Raw genomic sequence first — 20,002 nt, 5'->3', positions numbered from 1 at the left:
ATGCAGGGAACCCGACGTGGGACTCGATCCTGGGTCTCCAGGATCACACCCTGGGCTGAAGGCAGGCGCTCAACCGATGAGCCACCCAGGGATCCCAGTCAGTAGGTTCTTAAAATTAAAGTGGATATCTAAATGCCTTTATTTTTTGTTTCACTGTCACTTCAGTGGCTGAAACATGAAGGAAATACTTACATGGAGTCATGAATGGAAGGGAAATGTTTGTTATTACTATATTAAGGAAATTAGGTCCCTCGAGTGCTGGCTCAAAAAATATTGACACTCCCAAGAGTTTCTTTTTTGGAGAACTGACCCACATTTACAAATTTCGTATGATCCCTTACTTTCTCACAGCCACACCCTTGCCTCCTGAATCTGGGGGATGTTAGGCCTGTTTATTAAGAAGCCAGGGAAATGGAATAAAGGCTTTTGAGAGGGCGCATACTCTTCCCCTGGTTCCACAGCCAGCCCAGCTCCATTCTCTGGTCTCTAGGACCTCATCTTTTCCTCCCAAAGGGGTGCCCACAGCTGAAGCATCCAGCACTCGGGGGCCAGGAGCACACCTGGCCATGAGCCCCATGCCCACACCTCCAAACTCTGCACTCAAGCCCTTTGTTCTGCCCTAGGGACTCAAACAGCACGTAGTAGGGACAAGAGAACATGTCCTTCCCAACGTGACCAGGTCCATACCTGTGCTCTTCTCTCACCTCTCTGGAGTGCTGGGGCTTTCAACACACAATACTGTCCTTCCTTCTGCTGCTGTCCACTCATCCCCCGACCCCATCCCCTGCTCCCCGTGTGTACTGTCTTCCTCTGTAGTCACCTCCTGGTACCTCCTGCCGGGGAGCCAGTGACACCAGGCCCTCCAAATTTCTCATCCCCTATGTACTCTCTAGTGAATCCAAGTTCCTTGAGCCATCTGTGCTCTGTTCTTTGAGAGGTGCCCCTGCCTCACAGGGTCCTTTCTAGGACAAGGGCACATGTAGGAGATGTTTAGGACAATGGCAGGCCTGCAGAAACAGGTTCCAGGTGTTACCATGAAGGGGCAGGTACTGGGCTGGGAAGAGTTTCACTCTGAGCAAGTTAGGTTGATGTCTGTGAGACTTCCATTTGGAAGCGGCCCATAGGAGATAGGCTTTCCCCAGAAAGAGTGTCCAGGCTGTAGCGATCCTGGAATGAAGGCACGAATGGAGGGATAGCCAGCCCTGACTATGCACCTTGCCCACACCATTTCTCTCCCCCATCTCAGTCGAGAGCATCACCATGCACCTGACTTCTCTGGTGAGCACCTAGGAGTGCACCCCTCACCTGCCTCCCACATTTTCTCTATCAACAGACTCCACTGGCTTCCCTAGACCATGGCTGCCACCTGGGTCCCAGCCACTTTCCCTCTTACCCAAACTGATGCAACAATCTCTTCACTTAGCTCCCCACCTCCGCTCCCAAGCCCTCCAATCCATCAATCCATCCCCCTCCCACACAGCTTCTCAAGTCTGAGCCAGATGGTGACATTGTCCTGCTTAAAATTCTCCTGTGATGTCTCACCGAATGCAGCGTTAAACCTGAACTCCTTACTCTGGCTGCTTGACAAGGCCCTGCCCATCTCTCCACTCTACTTGGGCTGCTCTACCTGCCCAGCAGCCCCAGCCACACTAGGCTTCAGGGGGTGCCTCGGGGCCTTTGCTCTGGCTGTTCTCTCCATCTGTGCCCTTCCATTCTTCCCCAGCTACATCTCCCACAGCACATTCATGCTCATCCTGTAGCTTTCAACTTATGTGTTGCCCTCTTCACAAGGGGCTTCCCTCATCACTCTATAGTAAAGTAGATCCATTCCCTCCCTCTAATGAACTGAATATATGTGTCCCCAAAATCAATATGTTGAAGCTCTAACCAAAGGTAACTGTATTTGGAGACAGGGCCCCTAGGGAGGTTTTGAAGATTAAAATGAGGTCAGAAGGGTAGAATCTTGATACAATAGGATTATTGTCCTTATAAGAAGAGATGTGAGTGCACTCGGGCCCCACCACAACCCCGCATGAACAAGCTACAGGCCATGTGAGTTCATGGCCAGATGATAGTCCCCCTAAAGCCATGAAAAGAGTCCTCAGAATGAAACCTACCTTGCCCACACCTTGCCCTTGAACTTCCAGCCTCCAGAGCTCTGAGAAATAAGCGTCTATTGTTGAAGCCACCTGGTTTGTGGTATTACGGCAGCACAATATGACTAAGACACCCCATTCTCATTCTCTGCCAATTGTTTACTTCCTTCAAGAAAGGAAGGCCCCATTTATAATCACTGTCACTGCCCATTTATAGAGTCTTTGTCTATTTCCTGCCACTGGAATGTAGCTCTGCAGTCAGCATCACCTGCCCCAGACATACCTCAGGAGCCCGACATCTAATAAGTGGCCACCGAATCAAACAATTCACCAAAAGGCTATATATGTCTAGCCAAAGAGGGAAGGAATGGAATTATTCCCCTGTAACTAGACAAGCATCCCTAACGATGGAATCACAATTCTCAGGAGGGACTCCATATTCACCACTGTCTAAATCACAAGTATTTATCTATTTCTTAGTTAATACCCCACCTTGTCCCAAAATGAATTTAAGTCTAAGTCAGCTATCAAAAGACAGAAAATGGAATGAACAGTAAAAGGGAAGAAGTGATAAGAAAAGCAAGACAGTCACGTACATGACCCCATGTACACTGTGGACATTTGCAAGCAGACCACACTCAGGTTCTGGGTGCCCCAGAAGCCATGGTAAAGAAAGGAGTCCAGGCAGCATCATGATTCAGACTGTCCACTGGACACAAAGATAGTGCTATTTGGAAGACACAGGTCTCACCAGTGCTGACACATGGAGGAACCCCTCCACCCGGTCCTCCCTTAGCACTCCTCCCATAGTGGATGAGTCATGAACGGCATCCTCCAGAAAAGGCACAGGGAAGGCCTTTGGGCAGCTCTTCCTCCCAAGCTGCTCCAAAGCCAACACACACCGCCTCACAGCCCAGGGCCGGACAAGCCGTCCTAAGGGCAGCCACTCAGCGAGATCCATAATACGCCCTGTGCACCTCTAATTTGCTATCTGTGTATCCTGTACCCTCATAATGTAAAACGCCCTCTGGTAAACTCAAAGTGATCTGAGCATGATGCAGCTAATGACACAGCGCTGAAGAGTGTCATGGACAGACGAGGAGTGCAGGATGCTTAACGAAGCTTGGGATGGCCACCGGCACCACTGCAAAAGCACGCAGCCCGAGTTCACGGCAGCTTTTTGACATGTGGCTCCCCTGTCAGCCCAGAAAAGGGCCCCTTTCTTCCCTCTACTCACTGCTGCCAGTAAGACAAAGTCAACCCTTATTCTTATCGACGGCTTAGAATGTGAGACCTTAGCGTGAGCAGTTCAAGCAGAGGTGACAGGTGTGCAGTAGGTACACCTGCGGACGTTGCCGTGGACCAGGCACCACGGGAGCTGGTGAAGTCTGCAGGTGATCAGACTCCTCCCCGCACACAGTCCTGCGCTAAAGATGATCTCCCCAAGAGCACACTTAACAGGCGGTGATGACAATCAGGATTCCTCTTAAGCATTTCAAACACATCCTCTACTTTAATAGCCTGGACCCAACCCAGGAAGAACGCGTGCTCTGCAAACAGTTGGCTGTCCTGGATCTTACTGTGCCCTTGGTTGCTTTTCTGATGTGTCTCCTCTGTCCTCCTGGGGAATTCCTCTGCCGCCTCAGCAGTCCTGGACTCCCACTCGTTGTGTACTTGGCGCTACCGCTCCTGCCTCCTGCTCCGGGCACACCTCCGGGAAGCAGCAGCCTGCAGCAATGCTCAGCAAGCGTCACACACAGTCCCGCGTCCTCGGCACTCCACACACTTACCCAGATACAAGGAGTTTGAAGGGGCCCTAAACGAACCAGTGAGCTAGGATAACCCAACCAACCAAAGGTGTTCACAGCCAGACAGACATGGAAACAAACAGAAATACTGAAGATTTCCTTGACGGCTATTTCTATTTTATTTCAGACTTCCCTAACTTCACGAACCACATGATCCACCCCGTGTCTGCATCTCCTATAGATTGAATTCCAACTGCAGTCAAGCTTCTCATCTACGAATTGGAAAACTATTCTTCAAAAGAAGTCTATTTCTCTGAGATTGTAACATTGCCCATTTGTCCTTTGCTGTCATTCCCTGACATACTATTCATACTACTTCCCTTCTTCTAATAATTTTTTTTCCTAGTCCTTTGAGTACTTGGCCCGCCTGATAGTTTTTCATTCCCTTCCCAAGACACACAATCCGAGTTGGATAGCAGAGAGAGACAAGAGCAGGGTTGCTGAAATTTGACTGCTGGGCTTCATAATTCTGATCCTGCTACTTACTTGCTGTGCAAACTTGGGTGTCTTACTCAAGTTCTCTGTGCCTTGCTTTCCTTGGATTTAAAAGTGAGGCTAATAATGGTACCTCCAGCAGACATGACGGGATGATTAAATGTGTCAATATTCATAAAGCTCCTAGGACCATACAGTATGAACTAAGAATAAGTGTTTGCTACTATCATCAAACTATTTTGCCAAATATATGGTTACAAGCGTGAGCCAGACCAGACTGTTGTCCTCAAGCGGTACATCCTCAAATTAAAGAGACTGACAAGGAAAGAAGCAACTTTAATGCAATTTAGAAATAAAGAAGTCAAGTGAAAAGCCACATGCTGTGGGAACACAAAGGCCAGAGCAGTCAAGTCTACAGGAGAATCTGAGAATGTCCCATGGTGAAATAGCACGAGGGCATAAGGAGGAGTCTGTTGAATTTGGGGTGTATTAGTTATCCATTGTTGCATAGTAATTTAACCCAAAACTTAAGAGGTTCAACAACAAACAGGGAGTATCTCGTGAAATTTCGATGGATCAGGGAGGGACTTAGCTGGATGTTTCTGGCTCAGGGCATCTCCTGAGATTGCAGGCAGATGTCAGCAGGGGCTGCGGTCCCCTGAAAGCCTGAATGGCATGAGAGGATCCACTTCCAACATGATTCGTGCACACCACTGGCAAGTGAATGCTGGCTGTCGGCAGGAGGCAGCAGTCCTTCAAGGGTGGCCCTCTCCAGAAGGGGCTGCTGGAGTGTCTTCTGAAGGTTGTGGTGAGCTTCCCCCAGAGCGAACCATCCACACCATCCAGAGAGCACGGCAAAAGGGGTAACGTCTTGTATGACATAGCCTCAGGCGTCGCGTGGTCTTTTCCACAATATGGTTATGCAGGTCATCATGGAGGAGGGAAGATGGAGTCAGGAATCACCCGGGGGCCATCTGGAGGCTGACTCTCACCAAGGTGGAGGGCAAAGCAGACGGCTGTGCTGTGCTCTGCTTGGGAAAGGGTAGATGGGGACCCGGGCGAGACCTTGGGCCACAGGGCCTGTGGTGACCCCATCAGATGTGGCTTTCGCATGAGAGGAAATTACATACTGTCTTAAGGAGATTAAGCTATTCCTAAATGTTGTGAGGTGACAGAGGAAGGAGGAAAATCATCATCGTCATCATCATCGTCGTCGTCGTCATCATCATCTAAGCATTTTTCCCCAGGCTCTGGGAAACGAGCCCCTCTGTAATAGAACCACCTTCCCTGCACTGTGTAAAGCTATGAATCCTTTTCACCAGCTCTCTGAATTTTCACTAATTGGGTCTCCTCTGCCTTGAATCCAGGCTTATGGCAGAAACAGAAACACCGTTTCATTTAGTTATCTGGTATTTCAGCGGGCTCCCTTGTATTTATTTCCTAGCTTCCTTGTAGTAAGGCAGGGTCATGGTGGTTAGTTCTGGCAGAACCATGAGGTCCAGTGACACATACAGAAGAAGCTCACGTGTCTCCAGTCTCTCTCATCCATGCAGAGGCTAAAGAGGCCTCATGTTCTAGATTCTTCTGCCTAAAGAACAAGGTGTTCTTACCAGCCTTGATCCCTGAGGGACTGTGTGGAGCAGAGCATCCTTCTCCTTGGACAGACAGCATTCACAATTGACCAACCCTTGTTCTGTTAAGCTATTGGGATTATGGGAAAATTTGTCACTTCAGCAAAACTTCATCTATCCTAATACTGGAATCCTAGAGGGAATAAACCTTCATTGGCAATTTCGGGGCTCACATGTATATGCTATGGAAGATCGTGCATGTATGTGGAAGGAGTGAAAGGGCACACACCTTTGGGGATGTGTGATTACCTCCCTTGTTACAATTAGAAGCTGAACAAATTAGTAGTGGTTGTCAGTGGCCAAGGAAGATGCAAGGAAGCAATGAATACAAACAATGGCTGATTGAGAGCTAACCATAACTGTCCATTCTATCACCAAAGACACCTTGAGCTTGTCCACTCCTCTCTGTGTCCATGGCTACCTTCTGAGTCCAGGCAACCTGATCTTCTGTGTCATCTACTGCTATAGCCCCAACTGGTCTCACTATTTCTATCACTCAATCCTCCTACCCCAATCTCTTCCCCATGCAGAAGCCAGAGCAACATTCTTAAAATACAGATTTGTTCACATCACTGCTCTGCTGAAATCCTTTGTTGAATACCCAGTGCCCTTGGGCCTGGCCCTGGCCTTTCTCAGTAGCCTTGGATACACTCCTCTAACTTCCCACACTGTGCCCTCCCCCACCTCAGTTTCTCCTACATACCAAATCCCGTCCTCCCCCAGGGTCATCACAGGCACTGCTGGCTCTGCCTGAGACTCTCTCCCCTCCTATGCCTCCCAGAGCACCCTTCAGATGTCAAGTGCCATTATCTCAAAAAAGCTCTCCTTGACCATCACCCTCACCCCATCTAACTAGGTCAGTCACCTTTTGTCAATTCTCAAAGTTTCCTAGACCCATCTTAATCATTACAATTAATTACCAGTTAAAACTGAATAGCTAATTGGATAGCTTACAGTTTCCAGCCTCACCCAGCCCCTACACGTGGAAAGAGGCTGTAGGGGCAGAGTACTATGGAACCTAGCATGAGAGCACAGTAGCCCTCCAAAACACACACACACACACACACACACACACACATGATTTCTGTGCAAAGAGAACAGATAGGCCTTCACATTGAGCAGAATTTCGCTGTGAAGGCACATCTCCATCATCTCCCTCATGCTCTCAAACCATGTGTCAGAAAGCAAGGCTTAAAGCCTGGGTAGAGGTTGAGGGCACAGTGCACCCGGACATAGTGACAGCACATGCCCCAGCATTCCCTTTCAGGCAGGGAATCTTTCCTCGCCTGCTCCACCTGCCCCAGCAGCCTCAAGTGGTCACAGCTGAGACAGGAACATGCAGACAGTCCTGGGAGAGCCCTGAATTTCAGAGCACTCTGGCACTGAGCTCAAGTCAAGACTCATTTTCCACAGGCATGCTTTATCATCCCCTGGCGGGAGCCAGGTTTCCATACTCATAATTCCCCAGGGAGGAGCAACGTGCCCGGATCCTAACTACACAGTGTGCCTTCATCTTTTTCCTATAAAACAACTCCAAGTACCTGAGTTATGCATTTTATCAGAAACCATGTGCTGGGTAATTTTTAAATATTACCTCCAAAATACATATATATATTGCCAAGAAACCATCAACTGTAAATTACCTCCTGCTCCAAGGGCCACGACATGGTTACTGTCACCATGCAAGTCATTCACATAAAATTCAAAATGTCTCACACTTTATCTTTAAATTTTACAAAATTTATTGATCTTTATAGCCATGAAAGGCAAGATGAAATATATTTTAAGTTCATGTCTTTTATTACTGACCCAACTGACCATGTGAAATGGCTCAGATTTATCATCACATCCAGTTGCCAACATTTATGGCAACTTTTAAACATGTCATTTTACCTTTGACTTCTCATGGTTCAGGCACTTTGGGAGTTTACTAAGTAACTCTGATTTCAGGACCAGAACAAATAAATGGTTTAAGTACTTTTGCAGCCCATTGGAAAGAGAATTTGAAATTCACTTGAGAAGATTGTTAACGTGGGCCACAGAAACCTAGGAAAAGAGCAAGCACTCCCCAAATTTATGTCTCTTTCCATATGGGAATAAAAGGAGACGCTCCCTCTGCCAAGTAGATTCCCACGCTCCCCACTGGGTATCTCTGCTCCATCAGGGAGGCTTAAGACAATAGTATTCAATTGCCCCTCCATTTGCCAAAGTAAAAGTTACTACTGATAAATTGGAAAAGGAAGTTTTGGTGCCCTTAAAAATGTCCTTAGTGCTGTTTATCATTAAGCAAGTATAAACAAAACAGTCATCTCTGTGCATAGACTTCAGCCCCTATTCATTAGAAAAGCAAGAAATGAGTTTTTAAATACCAACATTTATGGAAAAAGGACAAGGACCGATGGGTGACAAATTCAGTATGTTCTAATGTGATCCACGTCAAATGGGGTCAAGGATGCAGAGGCTCAGTGGGGTCACCTTTTGCCCTCCCCTTCTTCAGACCTACGTGTCCAGCCAGCCCCTGAGTCCTGGGATGTGCTTTGTGAGTTTTTTCCTTTCTCTCTCCCATCTCTTGGCTCAGCATACTCTGCCACCCAAATGACCTCCCTTAACCTTGGTTTTGGGATATGTCATCTCTAAGTTCAAATACCTTGCAGGCTTCTCCCAGCCAGGACCCAGAAGACAGTTTCATCCTGCCGGTCTACAAAGGCAGAAACCATCTCTGTCTATGGATCTCTCTAGTCTTACACCCTATCATGACATTTCTGCTTCTATCACACAGTGAACCCACACACACAGCTGCCTCCAGACTTTGCATATGATAGCCTCACAACCAGAATGCCTCCCAGTCCTTAAAATCTCCCCACCTGTCAAGATGGGGAGGGACCCCCAGCCCTCACTGGATGAGATGGCCCTTGCTCCTGTAGACCACACCTGAGGTGTGCTCCAAGGCAGTGCCGCACCACTCTAGGCACCCAGCCTCTCCCCGCCCCATCCTCTGTAACTCGTGTTGGACACTCGGCCTCATACTACATGTTCTGTGTATGGCATCTCCCCTCACGAGACTGTACACCTGAGGGCAGGTACCATGTTCCAGGCACAACTATCCTCCCTAGAATCTAGCCCAATGCTTACATAGGGCAGATACTGAAGAGACCAATTTTGAACAGAACTAAACTTAACCAAAAAATAAAATATTCAGGCCATAAGTTAGGGGGGAAAATGATGCAAACTCATCTACTTCATAAAATACTGTGGAAAGTTTATACATGTTAATGGTTTTTTTTAGGGTCGCTATAGCGTTCATTTCCACTGAAGGTCTGATGATCAGCTGCCAAGGAGGAAATGTCTGGCAACATTTATGGAAGAGGTGGCACATGTCTAAGTGACCGCTCCCTCCCTCCTGCCTCTAATGGACACCTTTTGCATCCCCCCTTCCCTTAACACATAATTCCCTTATGGTTGCATAAGAGGTGGTTGGCTACTTATCTGCAGGACTTCAACAACAATGACACATTTTTGAGGTCCCAGGACCCTTTGGCACATAGAATGAGGAAGTCCTCATTGTCCAATTGGAGAAACTAAGCTAGCCTAATTCTGTGGGCTTAAGAGCATTCATACGTATTTGGGTTTCTAAACCCACTGAATAGAGGCTGGAAAACACTGTCTCTTTCAGGCACAGCCGTTTGTCCCTGAACTGATTCGGCAGCCAATCATTAGTGGCCAGATTCAAAACCCAGTATTCACAGCTCTCTGCTCCACCCCAGGAGGGCCAGTCCTTTGGGAGCAGAAAAGTAAAGCCTCTGTCTTAGTCTGCTTGGCCTGTTATAACAAAACACTACAGACCAGTGGCTTAAATAACAGACATTTATTTCTCACGGTTCTGGAGGCTGGAAGTCCATGATCAAGGTGCCAGCAGGTTCAGTCTGGTGAGAGCTCTCTTCCTGGCTTGCAGACAGCCGCTTTCTCACTGTGTCCTCACATGGCAGAGAGAGGGCTCTAGTCTCTTCCTCTTCTTATAAGAGGCCCCACCCCCATGACCTCATCTAAACCTAATTACTTCCCAGTGGCCCCATTTCCAAGCATCACCACATGGCAGGTTGGGCTTCCACATAAGGATTTTGCAGAGGCATACCCATTCAGAGGGCAACAGCCTTCTTCGACCCTGTGCTCCTCCATCATCTATCAGCAGGGCCTTGAGGCAGAGACACACCTCACAGAGCAAGCTGAAGAGTCAGGATGTCTCCACTTTGATCTGTGAGGGGACCGCAAGCCCGTGAACACACTCCATGGCTTCCTACCTGGTGCAACAGAGGCTCCTAATAACTGAGCACCAAGAGCCCAGACCAAAGCTCTTCCAAGTAGAAATGTGCCAGGAAGAATGAGGGAACAAAAAGAGAAGGGAAGAAAGCCATGAAACAAAAGACTGCTAGGGAAAACAAATTCTTCATGATGCAACTTCAGGAAGTTTATGACTGAGATGGGCACTTGCAAGTAACCTCAGATAGCCCAGAACTGCTCCTTTAAATGTGAGATGCTCATATATGGGAAAGGGCCATCTGGCACCCCTCTTCTAAATGAGCCACCGTTCGGGATAGGAAACTTTGAGATCACCCCCTGAATCACTGTGCTAGGGCTGCTGTAACCAAGTACCGCAGACGGCTGGCTTCGGCAATGGAAATGTATTATCTCTCAGCTCTGGAGGCCGGAAGCCCGGGATCGAGGTGTCAGTCAGTAGGGTTGGCTCCTTCTGAGGGCTGCAAGTCCCTCTCCTCACTCATGGGGGTTTGCTGGCAATCTGCCACATTCCTTGGCTATAGATGCATCTCCCGATCCCCTTGTGTTCACATGGCATTCTCCCTGTGTGTATGTGTGTGAGAGTGTGTGTCCACATTCTCCCTTTTTATAAGGACACAGTCAAACCGGATTAGAATTCACCCTGATAACATCATCTTAAGTGTCTGCAAAGTCCTTATTTCCACACGAGATCACATTCTGAGGGGATCCCTGGGTGGCGCAGCGGTTTGGCGCCTGCCTTTGGCCCAGGGCGCGATCCTGGAGACCCGGGATCAAATCCCACGTCGGGCTCCCAGTGCATGGAGCCTGCTTCTCCCTCTGCCTGTGTCTCTGCCTCTCTCTCTCTCTCTCTCTCTTCTCTGTGACTATCATAAAAAAAAAATTAAAAAAAAATCACATTCTGAGGTATGAGGGGTTAGGGCATCGTCAATATCTTTTGGGTTTAACCCAAACACAAAACATTTACATGGATAGCATCAGTGAACTGGATGAGAGGCACAGATAAAGATGGATGATGAGGGCTCCTCACACCTGGGCACAAGGGAGAAGGGTGTGTGAACAACAGCTGAATAGCACTGGTGAGCTGGGCCTGGGGTGTGAGGATCTACCTTGGTCTTCAACCATGCCAATGCCCCACCCCACCCCCTCCTGCCAAAGTGCAAATACAACAGCTTGGAGGCTCAGAACAAAGCAGACTCCTGAGGGGGAGGGAGATCTCCTAAGGTAACTCAGCCCCCCATGTGTATGCCCTTTAATTAATCTGCCATGAAAAAAGCAAGTATTTTCCTAAAATAATAAAAGATTCAAAAACAACTTCATATTAATACATGTCAAAGACTGCAAGGTTTCTCATTTGTTCTTTCCTTCAGTTTAGAAAACTCCAAGACCCTCTTAGAAGCACAGATTTTCATGTGGCTACCCCATTTCCTTGAGGTCACCCCACTAATTGTCATTAAGCCTGGGGGATACCTGATATTTCATATGGACATCATATAATTCAACCAGCTGCCAAGGGGTGCCAAGAGGTATGGCTCTCCCAATGTTGTCAGACAAGTGTGGGTTATCCCATGAGTCAGCATGAGATGCTCTTCGGTGCACCTTTGCTACTGGAAGGTTTCATTCATTCATTCACTTGTTTAGTATTTACTCAGGATACATATGAGGTGTATTCCTTTATAGGAATGTTTTAAGAAGTACTGCAGATGGGGGGGGTGGGGAGCTTAAACAACAGAAATTTATTGTTGCACAGTTCCAGGACCAATAGTCCAAGATCAAGGTGTCGACAGGGTTGGTTTCTTCTGAAAGCCATTTGGGAGAATCTATTTTCCATGCCTCTACCCCAACTACTGGTGATCTGCTTGCCATCTTTGGTGTTCCCTGGTATGCAGAAACATCTCCCCAGTCTCTGCCTTCATCTTTACATGATGTTCTCTTGATACACATGTATGTACCCAGATTTCCCTTCTTCAGAAGGACCAGTCACCCTGGATTAGAGACCCACCTACCTATTAGAGACCCATACCCTACCAGTATGATCTCACTGTAATTATATCTGCAACCATCTTATTTATTTTTTTAAAGATTTTATTTATTTATTCCTGAGAAACACAGAGAGAGAAAGGCAGAGACATAGGCAGAAGGAGAAGCAGGCTTCTTGCAGGGAGCCCAATGTGGGACTTGATCCCAGGACCCTGGGATCACGCCCTGAGCCAAAGGCAGATGCTCAACTGCTGAGCCACTGAAGTGCCCTCCATCTTATTTCTAAATAAGTCACATTCTGATGTAGTAGGACTTAGGATATCAATGTAAAGATTTGGGGGTGGGGGGACACAATTCAACCCATAACACTATGTGTCTGGTCCCACGTTAGCCCCAGAGATTGAGAAATCACTAAGAGCTGGCCCTGGGAATGAAGCAGCTCACCCACAGGGAAACTAATGGCCGTATGCTCCTCTGTTCTCATAGCTGTGACCCCATCAAAATACACATTCAGATGCCCAGGACCTAAAGGATCTACTGTGCACCCTGGGATAACAAAGCACCTTTTTCAACAGGTAATTGGGTAGTGTCAGGGGTGACTTTCAGATTTTGAGGGTCTAAAATTTTAGGCAGTACATCTAAGAGGTGTATAAACCATAGATTGCAAAAGTACAGAGGAAGGACGCACCCAGGTGACCCAGTCTCTCTAATACAGTGAGAGAGATGCTCTAACGGAGGATGAACACAGGTAGAGAACCACTCTTCCGGCTGGCAGTGGGGGGAGGGCTGCCAGGTGAAGCTGGGGAGATTGTACTGGCATTGGTCCCTGAAGAAGAGGCAGGAGAGTGCCAGGGGGACAGGATGGGGACACGCTGGGCAGAAGGAGTGGCTGAGCAGAGACACTGTGAACAAGAGGTCCTGGGTGTGTTTCCGAGAACCTCAATTCCGCACATTGTTCATATGGTTTCTTGTCACCAAGCTGGTGTATGTGGGAAGTGAAAGTGTAAAATACGGTGGTTTCAGAAATAGGGTGTTATTTTGGGTGCACCTAAAAAGTTTGATAGCCTAGCAGATCACTTTACAAGTTAAAAAAATTTTCAGTAAAATAACATAACTAAGTTTCTTAACTTCCGATCATTTCAAAGAGACCCCAAGAGCACTGAAAAGTAAGTGCATTTTTACTCATGTATTCTGAAATTCTCTGACATCTAAAGGACCAAAATTTTAAAAACAAACACACAGACAGTCTAAAATTTAATCTGTATGGTATATTAAAAGGGAAAAACCTGAGGTGCCTGGGTAGCTCGGTGGGTTAAGTATCTGTATTCGGCTCATATCATAAGCTCAGGGTCCTGGAATTGAGCCCCATATCAGGCTCCCTGCTCAGTGGGGAATCTGCTTGTCCCTCCGCTGCCCCTCACCCCTGCTCATTCTCTCTCTTTCAAATAAATACATAAATCTTAAAAGGGGGGGGGAACCTCTCTTCAACCTTCTTTCTCTCTTCCTCTTACATAGATTTGGTGGGATTTCTTGAGGTGTTGACGGGCTTCTTCTGCTCCCAAGATCTTCTCCTGTGTCATGTAACAGGATCATTCCATGTTCCCTGCTTCAGCCAGACATCACTTAGCAGAGCTTTGACTGCAAGCTCAGGCCCTGGGATAAGACCAGAGCTCTGGAGGAATGTGTGACCTTACAAAGTAAGTCTCCAGTTTCAGCTGCACAGTGCTCTCCTGAGCAGAATGGGGAGGGGGTGGGTCCTGGGAAGGCCCTGTGCCCCAAGTGTGTCCCATCCTCACTTTGCCTTTTCAGTGATCAATAAGCAGGAGGATAATCTCAGATCCCAAGCTGAAACCCACAATGGGGCAAAACCCCTAAATTCCTCAGGAGAGGTGAGCAGAAAAAATACCTATTTAATGGCTCAGAAGTAGCAAGCCAGACCCAAGTTCACCTGACTTCCTCCTAGGATGGGTGGGCTCCTAAGAGCTTCTCAGGCCCAGAGAGAGCAGGCTTGAAGCAGAGTCAGGATCAAGCAAGAACAAGAGACAACAGCAGTGACCAGCAGGACCCGATGACCAAGAGCTGGCAAGAAAGCATCTGAAACACTCAAGTGGAGAGATGCTGGCAGCCAGCCTGGCCCCTTGCACTGATCGCATCCTCAGGAAAGGCAAAGGATGCCAACTGACCAAGAATAAGCTTCTCTGCCTGTGCAGAATGGAAGCCTAAGAAATTAAATTATGTTAAAGAAAAACCAAGGTGTATCTCTTGCCTGTTGACTCCTGGGCCTGGGGCCAAAGCCTGCCTCCAGGACATGGGCCTCGCTGAGTTGTGGTGGCCTCTTTTTAGTCATCCAGGTAAAGGGAAGGGCAGAGGTGCAGCAATTCATGGTAGGTAACTCAGCCTGCCTTTAACTGAACAGTCAAGGAAGAGTGGAAGGGAAGAAGGAGAGGCAAAGTTTTGAAGACAAAACATAAAAGCAGTAAGCAAAGACCAGTTTATAGGAGCTGTCCCACCATCTTGTCCCATGACAACCCCTGAGGGTCATGATGCTGGGCCTCCCTAGGGAACCACTGCTTCTCCCTCCACCTCAACATTGTGTGGTCTGCAATTAAAGTGAGCCACCATCAGCCAAGAGCTCAGGTACTTCTAAGTGTTTAGCAGAGTACCATGTGGTGACTTGTTGGAAAGGACAACAGTGGCCTTGTTGAGCAGGGCTACTGAACAGCTCATAGGAGTACAAGAAGTGTGAGTGCCACCAAAGCTTCTGCAGGCCTTGGGGCTGCTCTTTCCCACCTGGGAACCCAGTCTGGCCTTTTGGCATGAGTGCACATTATCCCTTCTCAGATTGACCAGGTGGAGAGGAGGCTTCCTGATGGCTATCCCCACAACCATCCAGAGGGAGTGCCAGCCTCATAGCCCACTGTTCCCTGCAACTCAGGCCCATCCCACCTGTATCAGTCACCTTCTAGATGACCCTGAGGAGAAGGCCAAAGAAGGCATTAAAGCCTAAGCCTTGGCCTCCCTAAACCTCCAACTCAGCCCTGAACTTCCAACAACTCAGACTTCTTGCAGGCAGAAAAAGCAAGGTTTCTTATAAAGTTCTGCCTTTTGGGTTTTCCATTATTTGCAGCCTACCCAAGCCCTGACTACTCTGGTCTTCAAGTGGGGTATGTGGACGGGACTTTGGAGACACCCACCCTTCTCTCCAGCTCCCAGAACACAGGCTCTTCATGCAACAACATAGAAGGCACCCAGCATTATGAAACCATGGCCACACAGGCCTGCTGTCAAAGGAAGAGAGTCAGGAAAGACCTGTGCATGAGGCCACACTCAGCTCCCTCATCCTGAATTCCATTTCCTGACTCACACCCTTGATTCAAGTCATCTGGTTATCATGAGCTCCAGGTTAATGGACCCCCCACCCCGCTCCAAGAACGTTCCTTATTTAGGAGACAATATACATGCTGGTTCTATGAAAGGTTTCAGGTCTCCAGGGCTCTGGATTCTTGTGCCTTCTTAACTACAACACTATGATCAAGAGAATTAGTGTTGCCAAGAAGTTGTTTCTATATTGAAGCTCCAACAAACCCAGGTTACATGAGGTGGCATGTTTCCAATAAGCCTCAACCAGACCTGTTTCAACATGGGGTGCCATGAATCAACATCATCACAATGTCAACCAGAACACAAATGCTTGCAAAAATTCAGAGTCCCTCCTCTTGATGCTTATCATCATCCCAAGGGAGGAGGAAATAGAAGGTAGGAAAATCTGTTCTATTCTAATCTAATCTATTCTAGAAGAGGAAAAAATAATTTCCTGGACAGGAGCATGGCCTGATCAAAGTAAGCAGATCAAAGAAATACTGTATTTACTGATTTTTTTTTTTTTTAAAGATTTTATTTATTTATTCATGATAGTCACAGAGAGAGAGAGAGGCAGAGACACAGGCAGAGGGAGAAGCAGGCTCCATGCACCGGGAGCCCGACGTGGGATTCGATCCTGGGTCTCCAGGATCGCGCCCTGGGCCAAAGGCAGGCGCCAAACCGCCGCGCCACCCAGGGATCCCTGTATTTACTGATTTTAAGAAATCATTTTAGTTGCCACATTTCTAAGGAATGTCAATGTTCCCTGAGTGTGATCAGCAACATACTTGGCCAGACATGGAAGGCTGAGAACGTGTGCTATGTATAAAACACACTCAACTTTAGCTCCTTGTGTAAGCAGGTCATCAAGAGAGGATGCCTGTTGGTACTTTCAAAATTTTTCAGGACTCTGAAAGAGACTGAAGTTGAATATCTGTCAGAATGATTAGAGCAAACTTCGCAAAGCACTGCTAAGTGGAGTGCATATGTCATTTTAAGCAGAGGGTCTCCAAATCTGTAGGTCTTTTTTTATTGGCCTGTATTCCTCAATTCTAGACTTTTCCAGTGTACAGGTTATAATTCATCCAAAATTCACTTACATGGGGACCCCAGCGTGGACCCCTCTCTTGCTGTGACCGGATGCAGCCTTCAAGGCATACCCCCAAATAGAATCAATATCACAAATGATAAAAAAATTTTTAAAGATTTTATTTATTTATTAATGAGATAGAGAGAGAGAGAGAGAGCAGCAGAAACACAGGCAGAGGGAGAAGCAGGCTCCATGCAGGGAGCCTGACGTGGGACTTGATCCCGGGTCTCCAGGATCAGGCCCTGGGCTGAAGGCAGTGCTAAACCGCTGAGCTACCTGGGCTGCCCTACAAACGATAAATTAATAAGAAGTGAAAATTTAGTTGAAGAGTATGAGGAATCAAGAGAAAGGGTCCATCACATATCACCCAAGGAAAAAGCACGAGCCAGTGCAGTATCAGGCTCAGGGGGGAGAATCTGTGCCATGGGACCGGCTCTCCTGGTATGTGCGACAACCCCTAAGATTGTAAAAAGGACATGTATGAAGCAGAAAGAGGAGATGGCCAACAGGAGGAGAGGTCTGAAAAGACACTGATTCTGCTGCTCCCCATCTATCCACGACACCAAAGTCTCCTGCCAAATAATTTGGCTCACAAACATCCATCGTGGGAGGAGCTCTGGGGATTAAAATGCAAATAAACAATCAAAACCAAGTACCTCAAGTACCAAAAGACAAGCTCACTACGCAGCAAATGGGTGTGAGGACCACTGATATCCTGAAAAAGGCAACTTGGCCAATCACTACTTCCACAGTGACCCTCTTGGAGATTTCACAGGCAGTGTGCACTTGGTCCACTGCTGCTAAGGCTTCTGCTTGTGTGGCCTTTAGGAATGTATAGATGAGCAAAACACTTTCTGGATTTTTAGAGAGAATTTGAGGCTAGTCTCAGAATCAAAGCTGTGGTAAAGACGATCTTTCTTTTTACCCAGGTATTAACAGACTCTGTTAGGCAATGTGGGTACCGCTAGGTTCACATTTTCTAAGGACACCAAGAGAAGGGAGCCTGAGGCTGCTTTCATAGGGAGGCTGCCAGCTAGCTCCATGGCGCCACCCACCCAAGCTAATACTTATTTCAGATGACTAATTAATGGTTTTAAGCCCTTCGTTTAAAACCACCATGTCGAATTTATGTAGCACCCACCTTCCTGCAAAGGCCTCCTGAAAGTCTTGAGAATTCTCCTCCTTTGCGTTTTCCCCCCATCATGGGGTTCAGGCCTGTGCAAACCACCACAGCCACACATTAGTGGTTCTTGCCTCCAGCCTTCCTCTGCCCCTGATAGGTAAGAAAACATTGCTTCGGGGCCTCTGCAAGGTTATTACCTCCTCTGGTATACTTTGGGACACCAGCCCTCCCACCCCACCCAAAACAAGCCCAATACTCTGCCAGCCACGTCCTCCAAAACTCTCAGGTGTCAGCAGGAATCCCTTATCCCCAGGATACCAGGTGGTGGCTCCCCTGACTGGCTCAGTTTCCCCCATCAGAGCACTCTGCATTGCAATCATGCTGTGGTGCATTTGTTCAGAGTATGTATCCACTTCCTGTTGCTGCTGTAACAGATCACTATAAACATAATGGCTGAAAACAACACAAATTTATTCTCTTCCAGTTCTGAAAGTCAGAAATCCAGATCCTACAGGACTACAGGCATCAGAGGTATTGGAGGGCTGGTTCCCACTAGATCCTCCAGAGGGGAATGTGTTCCTTGCCTCCTCCAGCTTTCAGACGAGGCCAGCACTCCACGCCTTGTGGCCACATCTCTCCCATCCCTGCCTCTGCTGTCACATTGCCTTCTCCTCCTCTGATCACCTGTCTCTCTCTTTTATCAGGACCACTGTGAATATATCAGGCCCATTCAGATGATCCAGAATCATCTCTCTATCTCAAGGTCCTGAACTTAATTCTATCTGCAAAATCCATTTTGCTGTGTACAATAACATTCACGGGTTCCAGGGATCAGGATGTGGACAACCCCGGGGGCCATTGCCCCACCGCACAGTGTTGTCCTTCCCTGTAGGATGAGTAGTAACGGTCAAAATGTAGCTGGTTGAGCTTGTACTCCAGGGGGGGAGCACACTGCCCAATACACTGCTCAGTGAATAAGGAAATGAGCCAAGGAGCAAATGGGCAAAACAGTTCTTCTCTCACCTCCTCCAGGCCTCCTCTTGACTCTTATTTGCTTGTCTATTCTCTTTCCCTCTTGTTTATCTGTTCATGTATTTATTCCCTTTATAAACCCTTATTTACATGTGTACTTATATGCTATTTATCCCCCCTCCCCTTCTCAGTCCCACTTCTTCCTCACACATGCATCGGGAGTCCAGTGCACGACTTTGTCAACATCCATCCTCAGCCTGTCCCCTGTCTCAGCTCATTTTGGTGAAGGAAATGCCCAGATTTCCTTCAGCTCTCACCTCTCCCCTGATCCATGACAGATTTAAAATGGACAAGAAAGAGGGTTTTCAGGAAACACAGATGTGGTGGTGACTGTTGGAGTTTAAGCACCTTTGTGACGGTCTCCAGGTGCCCTGTGAGAAGAAAGAGGAGGGTGCCATTGGAATCATCTTCTTCAATGCCACCATCCTTCTCTTCTCCCTTACCCTCAGGACCAGACAGTATTACTAGATCTTCCCCTTCCCCAATGTCTTAAATCGCTTCCCGGGAGATAAGTGTATTCTTTACTGGTTTGCTGGTTCGTCAGGTCCCCAGAGTGAACATTTCCTACAGGACTCGGTAGCTAAGGCAGTGCCGGGGAAATTACAGCCACTGCTGGAAGGGCTGAAGCAGCTTAGCACATCTGCAGCAAACCAACCACTTTGCATCTTTAAGCTCCAGCGACATCTTTGGGATCAGTAATTTCGAGAGTTGGCTGAGCAGGAGTGCACTGAATCTGTCAGGTAGCTGGAGGTCAGTGAGCCAGACTTCATGGCAAGGTTTTACCAAGCTGTGACCACTACAGCTGGTAAAGACTGATGGACATTGGACAGCTGGGTGGCTCAGTGGTTGAGCATCTGCCTTTGGCTCAGGGAGTGATCCCAGAGTCCTGGGGTGGAGTCACACATCAGGCTCCCTGCAGGGAGCCTGCTTCTCCCTCTGCCTATGTCTCTGCCTCTCTCTGTGTGTCTCTCATGAATAAATAAAAAATCTCAAAAGAAAAAAAAAAAAGAAGACTGATGGATAGGACATTAAAATCAAAGAAGATAATCACAGCTGATGGAGGCACAACTTTACTGTGAGAACTTCAAATGCATCACTTAAAGGTCTAGGGGCAGTATTCTGATCACCTGGTCGGACTTGTTGACCAATATAGG

At 47.6% G+C, this 20,002-nt stretch overlaps 1 long non-coding RNA gene and 1 pseudogene across 3 annotated transcripts in view; one reads left to right on the top strand and one right to left on the bottom strand.

Annotated features, from left to right (window-relative positions):
* Positions 1–9,969, bottom strand: part of LOC140601407 (uncharacterized) — a 31,791-nt gene extending 21,822 nt beyond the window's left edge. For all 3 annotated transcript variants that reach the window (XR_012004417.1, XR_012004416.1, XR_012004415.1), the window contains exon 1: positions 9,834–9,969. This is a non-coding gene — a long non-coding RNA (uncharacterized lncRNA). The remainder of the gene's footprint in view (positions 1–9,833) is intronic.
* Positions 9,970–19,119: 9,150 nt separating this feature from the next.
* LOC140600794 (uncharacterized protein C14orf119 homolog) lies at positions 19,120–19,664 on the top strand (annotated as a pseudogene).
* Positions 19,665–20,002: the final 338 nt, after the last annotated feature.

Source organism: Canis lupus, chromosome 12 (assembly GCF_048164855.1).
Source record: "Canis lupus baileyi chromosome 12, mCanLup2.hap1, whole genome shotgun sequence".
NCBI classification, from domain to species: Eukaryota; Metazoa; Chordata; class Mammalia; order Carnivora; family Canidae; genus Canis; species Canis lupus.
Note: the sequence above shows the minus strand (reverse complement) of the source record. Positions and strands in the feature narration are given on the sequence as shown.